Raw genomic sequence first — 10,962 nt, 5'->3', positions numbered from 1 at the left:
AATTATAGGGTCCTATGGTTTTAGTTCCGCTATCTGCTTTAGATTCTCATCATGTTTGGCTATTGAGGAACATTAAACATGGAGCATTAGAAGCAATTATATGTTAAAAGGGTAGGACATTAATGCATTTGCAATTGGTAATGTTGTATTTGACATCTAATGTCTATCTTAAACAACCCATTTGACTCCTTAGCTTTTGGACTGGCTATGACCGAACCTCTTTCCCTTTATTTATTAAGTCCTCCTTTTGAATGAGTTATTAATTGATATTCTTGGTTTATTTTAGTTATTGTTTGGATGTATGTTGTAGTCCTATGAACTAAAACTCTTTACTATTTTCGTAGTCGTTGAATGTGCATACTCAAGTTCCATCCAAACCTATTGGATTATCATACCAAAGTGCGGCAGCTAAGAACAAGACAAATTGGTCTTGTTACTTTACTTCAACAGTTTATGCAATAAACGTGATAGGTGCACTTTTCATGTTCAAAGTAAGGCAGCCGTTGGATGTGTATGCAACAAACCTCAAATTTATATTAAAGTAAGCATTGTCAAATAGCAAATTCGTGTTCAAAATTTCAAAACACTTCAATTACATTCTAAACCCTAAATTCCAAAATACTTTAATTATATTCTAAACCCTAAATTAAAGTATTTTAGAATTTGGGATTTAAAATGTAATTGAATTATTTTGGAATTTGAGGTTTAAAATGAAATTGAGGATTGTGTTACAAGTTTTAAAAGTTTGGGGACCTAAATGCAAGCACCTAAAAAGTTCAGTGATCATATTGCAAATAGACTAAATGTTGGAGGACTGCCACATCATCTTCTTCTAACGGCGACGTAACGGCGTCAAACGGTCGGTTACATCGGGGACCATATTGTAAACAGACTAAATGTTGGAAGACTGTATTACAAGTTTTAAAAGTTGGGAGACCTAAATGTAAGCTTTAAAAAAGTTCAGTGACCATTATTATACTTTACCCTTTAATTAATTTAACGTTAAAGGTGGGAGATATTTTTGATGAAGTTTCAGGAGTTATCTTCTTCCTTCAACTCCATGGCCGTGAGCTTGCTTCCTTCTTTAGGTAAGATTCTTTTAAACTCCATCAGTTTTTGTCATTGGATATTGATCTTTGTTTCACTTTCCGGGTCTTAAGTTTACTTGGGGCTAACGAAAACGTCACCAATTATTGGTTTTAATGTCTCTATTAGCTTTTATTTGTCAACTGGAAATTATTTGCGTAAATTGCATTTGATTAGACGGTTTTGTCCATATGAATAAGAAGTTATTATGGGACTGGGAGTGTATGATAATTTTGTGCAAAAAATTGAAAAACATGATATAGTAGATAACTTTGTTATCTTCGATCATAAAGGGTAAAGAAAACAATTGAGAGGACTTCAGAGAAGGATCTTGAGGGAATCTTTGCTTCAGTGGGTTTGGTTTTGAGTGGCTTGACATGCTTCCGAGTTTTATGAACTCTGATTTGGTTAGTTGGCTCACTCAAAATCTGACACTTTTGATCGTTACAAAAAAAGGGGGGATGTATAAAATATTAGTATAAGGTTCTTTGGATCGACATGGTCAGTTAGGGTGGCTGCTTTCGGTGGCATAATAATAAGGTGTCTGGCTGCTAGCTCCAAAGTTCATGGCCTGCTCCACCGTGAACACTGGAGTCATGGGAGAGCACACGTGCTGGAAAATGTCCGTTGGATATTTGTAGTTTACAGATAAATACTACTTAGACAAATTAATTGAATCCAATATATTTGGAATTAGAAGATTATGAATTGCTTTCATGAATGTTTTGGTAAGATGATTTTACTGATTATCCAATAGTAAAATGTTGAAAGTTAAAGGACTTGAAAGGGGGAATTTGCTTATGTTAAGGTCGATTTTCAATTTTGTGATAAAAATTAGTATCGAACATTCATTGATGACATTTTAGAATTATGATTCGAAATTCGAGTTCGTTATACTGATATTCGTTTGAATTGTTCGTATGTCGGAGTTGGTGAACGTGTAGTTCGTAATCGTAATTGAAGTCAAGGTGAACATGATATAAAGGACGTAGAATAAAAGTGAGGTGATCTTAATATCAAGCGTTAGTGAGGCACCAGATGAGTGCAACTTATTATATATATATATATATATATATATATATGAGCTATGAGGACGGCTTGCGATGAGCCAACCTCGAGATTTCCTAATGGAAACAATTTTTACGCTATTTTATGCAATGTTTTTTATCTTAATTTGCTTAATGGTTTTATATGGTTTTGAGTTTGGATTTAGTATCATGTTGATTTTTGCAACTATTCATTATTATATATATATATATATATATATATATATGAGCTATGAGGACGGCTTGCGATGAGCCAACCTCGAGATTTCCTAATGGAAACAATTTTTACGCTATTTTATGCAATGTTTTTTATCTTAATTTGCTTAATGGTTTTATATGGTTTTGAGTTTGGATTTAGTATCATGTTGATTTTCGATGTGTATGATCATATATTTTTTATACAAGTTACTCGATATGATATTAATGAAAATGTTTAATAAATTGAATTACATGAATGCTTATAATTAAAAGGTATAAGATTAAAACGAGGCTCATTGTATGAAAGTGAGAGTTAGAGGTACAATTGACATGCCAAGAGGTGGAGTGAATAAGTATGAGCCTACGAGTTGCACCAATATAGGTTACTCATGAGACTCGTGTGCCTTAGTGGTGCCGAGGTGAAGTAATATGATGCAATCTACGAGATATTACATATGATATAGCACAGTTGCTCATGAGACTCGTGTGCCTTAGTGATACACGAGGTGGAGTAACTCAGTGCATTTTATGAGTACTATTAGTAGCAGTTTCGATTACATATTGAGCCCTCACTCATATGACACGTACCACAGATTTCTCAAAATAATACAGTGGGCTATAATCTGAATTGAAACGATTATCTGATCTGATATAAAAAAGTACAGTTTTGTAACGGTTTAATCTGAATAAGAAAATATGAATTTGAAACGATCTGATTAAAAAAAATACAATTATATAATCTGAAACAGAAAAGTATAAATCTTAAATGACATAGCACAGTCTAATTTATAGATTTTTTATAGTAAATTCTTATTATGAGTTTTGATTATGGGTGTAAACGAGCCGAGTCGAGCTCGAGTATTGCTGAACTCGACTTGACTCGAAAACACTGAAATAGAGCTCGACTCGACTCGAAAACTCGCGAGCTTAAAATTTTCAAGCTCGACTCGAACTCAAAATCCTAAACTGAAGCTCGTGAGCAATTTGAAAAGGCTCGAAATGAAAAAAAAAATTCTTAAACTTAACTCGATTGAACCTTCAAACTCAAACTCGAACATGAACCATAAATACATAAAAATCTTGCTGTATTTAAAAAAAAAATCAATACATAAATATTAATATTATTAATAATTTATTTTCTAAAAAAATAAAATCTTAATATATTATATTTTCGAGTTGCTCACGAGCTTTTCGAGTCGAATATCGAGTAGCTCATTTCGGCTCGTTAAGAACTCGAGTCGAGCTCGAGCTCGAGTCGAATCCATTCGATCCGAGTATTTATCGAGCCTTAATCGAGTCGATCTCGAGTATCTCGCGATCTGTCTCGTCTCACTTACAGCCCTAGTTCTGATTTGACATTATACATATTTTATTTTAATAATATTTTTATACGATATGTTTTGTTTCTGTTGAAATATCTTATTTATTTTATTTTACTTGGTTGCCTCACTAAATGAAAATTTAGCGTGTGAGTATTTCACATGAAAGTACAAGTGAACGAGTAAAGTAGAAGGCATAACAACATCAATTTTTTTAGAAGTCAAGTCTGTCACCAGAATTAGTAAGGACATCATGTTTTGTTATTTTAATATATTAGTGGCATGTATATTAAAGAAATTTTGGCTACTTTGATATGAGTTTTAAATATGATTTTGTAACATAAATGTTAATCCTTTTAAAATATAATAATATTAAGTATGGTAAGTAATATTTTATATTTTTTATGAATAGTATTTTAATTTAGTATAAGTAGATTTTTATTTCAATTTTAATGAGATTTATTAATATAGTGTTTTTAATTATAATGGTCGATTTTCAGACGAAACAAAATTTTTTGGTTTTTGAACAACATATGATTATACGATTGATGTGACATCTTTGACTCGTATATTAGCACGTATATGAGTTAAGAGTGTTACATATTTGTTATTTTTTTAATTTTGAATATTAAAAGATAATTATATATTTTTTGTATATTTGAAATGAAAATAATATATGTTTAAGTTTTAATAGTAAAAGGAGTTTACTTTTTCACCATTATAAATTAAATATATTATTTAATTTAAATATTAGTAGAATAATTACTTTTTGAATATGTCAATTTAAAAGGGTATATATGATCTTTTTAACTTTGAATATTAAAGATAATTATATTCTTTTGTATATTTCAAATTAAAATAATATTTATTTAAGTTTAAATGGTAAAAGGAGTTTTGTATTTTGAATATTTTAAATTAAAAGATATTGTTACATGTTTAATGTTGAATATTAAAAGATATGTGGTTGGATTAAATCTCTCTTGTAAATCCCCTATATAAATAGTGGGCAAACATGTTAGATTTTGCACATCTCATAATTGAAGAACTTTTCTGCTCTTGAAAAATATTTTTTCTCCTTAAAAATATTCTTTTTCCTCCTTAGTTTTCCGTTGATAGTCAAAGGCAATGATCGTTCATGATCTGTGCAGATGTGCTACTGTAACTGATCATAAGTTGTTATATCTTGGAACACAGACGACTAATGAACTTAAGCACCAAAGGAGTGGCCGAAAATTTGTCTCAAGGAAACTGTGTAGCGATATGTCTCAACTGAATATGATCTCAACTTATCAAAATAAAAAGAGTATTTTTATTTCTATTTAATTTTGATTTACTTTATGAAGTTTAACTTCTTTGTTTGATTTTCTCATGTTTGATTTCGTCTCAGATTGTTATTTTGGATAATAATCTCAAGATAAAAGTAAATTCGTTCTATCACTTTATCCCTTTAATTTTATAATGATATTTCAAGTCATTATTATATTTTTCTATATCATTCTCATATTAACCACGTTTTTTCTAACAAACGGAACCACTGCACCGTCAGTATTGAGTTTGAATGTGCCCGTTCTTGGAGTTTTCCATCTGGTAGCTTTGTTTGCGTCCATGAAGTTGGGACCTTTAAAGATGAAATCGTTCATGTTCTTCCAAATCCTTCCTTTAAAGATGAAATCGTTCATGTTCTTCCAAATCCTCCAAATGAGGACACCAAAAAGGTGTTTTCAGTGCCATCTGTCACCAACAATTCATGTATTAAGAGCGAGGTTAGTATGAAGCCATTTAAGTAAAGAAGAAGAAAATACTAAGTTTATGCGATTCAGAACCAGATTATGTTGAATATCTAGTGAAGAAACACATAATACTTGTATATTGGACAGAGAATGAATACAATACATGGTTTACAACTCCTCTTCTATTTATATACAGCTCTTCATAGTTGTTATAGTCTTAACAGACTTTGTAACTACACATTAACAACCTCAACTAAACATTAACAGCCTCAACTAAACATTAACAGCCTTAACTGCTAGCAAACTTCTAGAATCACTAAACAACATGCACTAGAACTCGAGCAACGTAAGAGCACTAACTCATTATGCTAACATTCCATCTACTTCTTCTTCTTCTGTTCTTCTAACCTTGAACACACTATTATAGCAAGCTCTAAAAAACTAATTACAACTAATTTATGACATTCAACCTTCTTGATGAAAAGATGAACAATTGAATCGAAAGTGTCGATGCTTCCTTCCGTTTACTTTGAATCGAAAGTGCTGATGCTTCCTTTCGTTCTTCTTGAATCGAAAGTGTCAATGCTTCATTCCGTTCACTTTGAATCGAAAGTGCCGATGCTTCCTTTCGTTTTTCTTGAATCACCTTCATTTCTTTCTTCTTCATCCTCTTTTACAAGGTTCCTTGACATACTTTTTTTCCTAATCAAGAGTTAAAGTTGTCCACCTATAATTCTTTGTAGAATCCATACAAACTCCTGTTTGAGCTAATAAAGCCCATGTTCCAAAATAGTAACAGCTAGATATCACAAAAAAAAGTCACGCCTAGTAACATCTAAATTGCAACGATCTTGATATGAGATAATCGAGCTTTGCCATCATCAAGCATCCAACGCAGCACCGGAGCTCCTGCGGCATTCTTTCAGCATGTCTATGTAGAACTGGCATTTGCTAATGTCATTTCCATAGTTGGTCAGACTATCACTTAGAGCTTTGGATTGACCGCCACAAGCATCCGAGTTCACAAGATTTTTCGTGTTTGGTGCGGGAGCAGTAGAGGCAGCTGGTTCTGATGAAGCAACAGTCTCGTGTTTGATAACACGAGGGCCAACAATGGCATCAGCCGCCCTGTGAGCCATAGCAGTTCCAACACCCCATCCAATACCATCTACGATTGTAGCACCAAATCCAATCCCCTTTTGCACAGGTGTCGGGGGAGGGGCAGAACTAGCAGCTTTAAAGGAGCATTGTTCGCTGCCGCACGAGCAGCAGGACGTGGGGCTGACCTTCCTCTTGAGCTTCGACGAGGCATCGTTTGGAGAATGCAAATTATAGGAATTTGACTTGTTAAAGGCTTGAACGATAAACAAGGGAAAACAAATATTGCAGGCTTTTCATCTAACAGTGTTTGAGTAGTTGCAACCGGTACCCTAGGTGGCAGTGAAGGAAACGAGCAATCAACAGCTTGCCCGTAAGGTTTACGGGCATCTTCCTCGGTTGTAACTCTAACAGGCTTTTCATCAAACAGTTTCTGGGCAGTTATATTCGGTTCATAAGAAGGCAGTAAAGGAAGCGAGCCATCAAGAGCTTGGCGGCAAGGTATTGTACGTGCATCTTCTTTACAAAGCAAGACATTTTCCTCTTCCTCGTCCTCCGTATTCGTTAAATACAAAGGAAGGGGTAATGCGTCAGAAGCTTTGGTGGTGGAAACGGAAGCCAGCAGCAACCTAGGAGGAGGAGGAGGAACTCCATGCAGCGACTGTGAATCAGCAGCAGCCATGAACACCGAAACTTCTTGCAGCAGAAACGATCTCTCCAGGACTTATGGCGATTGATACCATGTTGAATATCTAGTGAAGAAACACAAAATACTTGTATATTGAACAGATAATGAATACAATACATGGTTTATAACTCCTCTACTGTTTATATACAGCTCTTCATAGTTGTTATAGTCTTAACAGACTTTGTAACTACACATTAACAACCTCATTTTGTCTTCCGATTCAAAGTGAACGAAACGAAGCATCGACACTTTCGATTCAAAGTGAACGGAATGAAGCATCGACACTTTCGATTCAATTGTTCATCTTCTCAATTGTTCATCTTCTCAATTGTTCAGGGCTAAGATGTACATGTTACCTTGTTGAAGGAGGAGAAAGTAGAGGGAATATTAGAGCTAAGTAGCTAAGGTTTGTTACAGCTGTTAGTAGTCAATTAATGTAGTTAAGGGCTGTTGAGAGTTAGTTACTTAGTTACGTGTGTATGTGTGAAGTAAGTGAGCTATGTTGTAAAAGCTATATAAAGCATGGCCTGGTGCCTTTGTAAAACACATCAAGAAATACAATTCATCTTCTCTATTCAATATACATGATTTCATTGTTTTCTCACTAGATTCTCAACAGATTATTCCAAATAGCTTTACCTTGGTGGCAGTCTCTAAGGGTACGCATCATCGTTTCTTCTCCAGCACCACTAACTAGAAAACTTTGATCAGAAGCAATCCCCCGTTTCCCACGTTCCATATTAGTCATAATTCTATGGCGAAGGACAAGCCAAATAAACTGACGAACACATTGAGGTCCATCGAACCCCCAAACGAGGTTTCACTCCTTATTGCTTGGATCTTAATTAGCGCGATGGAGCATATTAAAAGCTGATTTGATCGTGCAATCTCCTGCTTGCTCCTATCTACAAACCGGGTTGTCTTCGTCGAATCCATCTTTTGGGACCGGCATGCCGAGAATCCATTGCACAAGGTCCTCGTTAAGAGATTGTCTGAGTAATTGTTCATTCCACTCTTCATCACTGGTGGTGAAGTCACGTACCACTGCCTGAGGGTGAATGATTCGATTAGCAGGAACCTGGTCAACGAGTGGATTCATTTCTGATATCCATGAGCCGAACCAGAAGTTTGTGCTTCTACCAGTTTATGTTTTGCTTTTTGTTTTGAAAGTGATAACGCTAACTCTTATTTGAGGAGGCCTAATTTTGTGGGTCTGAACCTAATCTCACATTGACTTGCATTCTTCACTGGGTGCCGGTTTGTTTCTGAGAAAAGGGCAAGATAGAATCATTAGGGTCATAGAGAAAAGGATAGCCGATTTTACTTTCGTTCCTGTAGGTATGAAATTCGAATACCAAGTGAAGTAGTTTACTCTGAAATAATAATTAAACCTTTTTTTTTGTGCAAAATCTGTTGACATGTCATTTTTCCCTTTCTTTCTTTGATGAGTCTAATTTAAACCCGAGTGGTGATAGTGTGCAAATGGAATATTTATGCCTGTTTTTCTATAGCATCTTATTACAGAAAATGATGTCCATATTCATACCAGTCTTTCTTTTTGCAGTTAAGTGAATTGTTATCAATTTTCTTTTGGTTTGTTGTCTTTTTCCCCTAATATGACTTGAAACTTTGTAAAACACAGAAAATGGAGAAGGCCTTCAAGTTCTCCACTATGAAGTTGGACAGAAACATGATGCACACCTCGATTACTTCGTTGACGAGTTTTTAATTTTATCTGAACAAGTCTATGATGCATTTGACGGCCAATCAAGTTTCACAGAACTACTTTACTCGTTTCACCTTCCTATATTTGAAAATTAATAGGATTTGGTATCTCTTACCTTACTTCCTGTTACTCATGCAGGTCAGATGTTGAAGAAGGAGGTGAGACAATATTTCCAGCAGCCAAAGGCAATGTTACTGCTGTGCCTTGGTGGAATGAATTGTCTGAATGTGGTAAACAGGGTCTAGCTGTGAAGCCAAAGATGGGAGATGCGCTGCTGTTTTGGAGCACGAGGCCTGATGCCACGCTAGATCCTTCAAGTTTGCATGGTCAACTATCCCTTCTTTTCCCAACTTTTTTTTGGCTTTTATCTTAAATTGTGGTTCAAGAATAATTAAGCAGTTTTGCATCCCATAGAACAAGAAACAGCGTGCTTTAGAGGATGAAAGTATCCACTGATGTCCCATTTTTTCTTTTTATAAAATAAAAGTTTTGGAGATTATTTCAATATCTAGCCATTTACTTTCGATATCCAACAAGCAGTAGGGCACACCTGTCTCTCTACGGCCACTCCTCTCGACTATAATAAAAAGTACTCCTATTCTATTAAAATCAAGACTTTTTAAAAGTTAAAGTTTTTAAATTTTAATTACAATTATTTTAAATATTTGAAAACAAATTAAATTTTATAAAATATATATTTTAAAAGTGCTTAATTAAATATTTTTAAAGTATATTTTTTCATATTTTTATCTCTAGTAAATTTTAAATAAAAAAGAATTTAATTTTAAAAAAATGTCAAAAAATTCGATAACTGACATTATAAATAGAATGGAGATAGTCATAGAAATATATAATTTTTTAATAAATATAATAAAAAAATATAGTTACCTGATAAGATTTTAAATATTTAAATAAAAAATATAATTAATCATTTATTTTTTTGTAAAAAAAATTAATCATTTATTTGTCAATTAAATCAAACAATAATAACTTAAGGGCGTTATTAAATGAAAAATATTCATTTATTAGTTTATTAGAAAACCAACCTCCAAACATCATTAATTAAAGATGTACTCTCAAACTACCCACGTAAGATGATCTCGTGTTATGTGAAAAGCGAGTCAGACCTCGCGTTTTATGAAAAACGACTTCTATGTATTTATTGTGCCTTTATCAAAAAATTAAATGAAGTTATCTAAAAAGTTGATGGATCTCACGTTCTGCAAAAACCGAGGTATTTAAAGAACGTTTTCTAAAACACGAGATAGTTCTACGTATGCAATTTGAGGGGTATTTTTCAATTAATACTGTTTGAGGATTGTTTTTTCAATAAAATAATAAATGTGATTTTTTTATTTAATAACGCCAACTTAAGTTGGGTACGGGATGAATCTACGTAGGGATATTCAAACAGTTAATTCGGTTAATCGATTGAATCAAATTATTCATATTTCATTAATCTAACTTTTTCTCTTTAACCGTTAATTAAACACAATTTTTTTTAAAAAAAAAATTAACCAAACTGAACTAAGTTTGATTAATTGATCGATTAATTGAATTAACCAAAATTTTTAAATAATATATATTATATATTTAATAATTTTGGTTAATTCTGTTAATTCAGTCGATTAATTTAGTTAAAATTAAATTTTAAACATACCTAAAACTAAATAATATATATAATATATTAAATATTTAATAAATTTGATTAATTCAGTTAATCAATTTTGAATCGATTTAACCAAAATCATTTTTTAAAAAATTAATAGTTAATCCATCGAACCTAAAATTTCAGTCCGTTAATTCGATGTTAATCGAATTATGAACATCCCTAGATCCACGTTTAAGGCAGAAGGACAGCCCTCAAGTGATGCCATGGATGAAGTCGTAGGGTTCACTTCAACTAATTAGAATCTCAGGAGTTTGGGTCCCACAACAAACAAATAATCGTCGTTAACGAATACCACGTGTCGTGCTGTCTGCCGTGTAAAAGTGAGTAAAAGCGAAAGAGCAGCTGATCCCAATTTCTGTTTTGATGGAACTGCAAGCCAGCGAGTTAAAGTTTCGGAAC

General features: G+C 33.3%; 1 pseudogene; it reads right to left on the bottom strand.

Moving 5' to 3' along the window:
- Positions 1-6,256: 6,256 nt before the first annotated feature.
- On the bottom strand, positions 6,257-6,698 carry LOC120216709 (annotated as a pseudogene).
- Between the last annotated feature and the right edge of the window lie 4,264 nt (positions 6,699-10,962).

This window comes from Hibiscus syriacus, unplaced genomic scaffold (assembly GCF_006381635.1).
Source record: "Hibiscus syriacus cultivar Baekdansim isolate YM2019G1 unplaced genomic scaffold, ASM638163v2 tig00110163_pilon, whole genome shotgun sequence".
In the NCBI taxonomy this organism is placed as follows: Eukaryota; Viridiplantae; Streptophyta; class Magnoliopsida; order Malvales; family Malvaceae; genus Hibiscus; species Hibiscus syriacus.
This window is presented reverse-complemented; position numbering and strand designations above follow the sequence as displayed.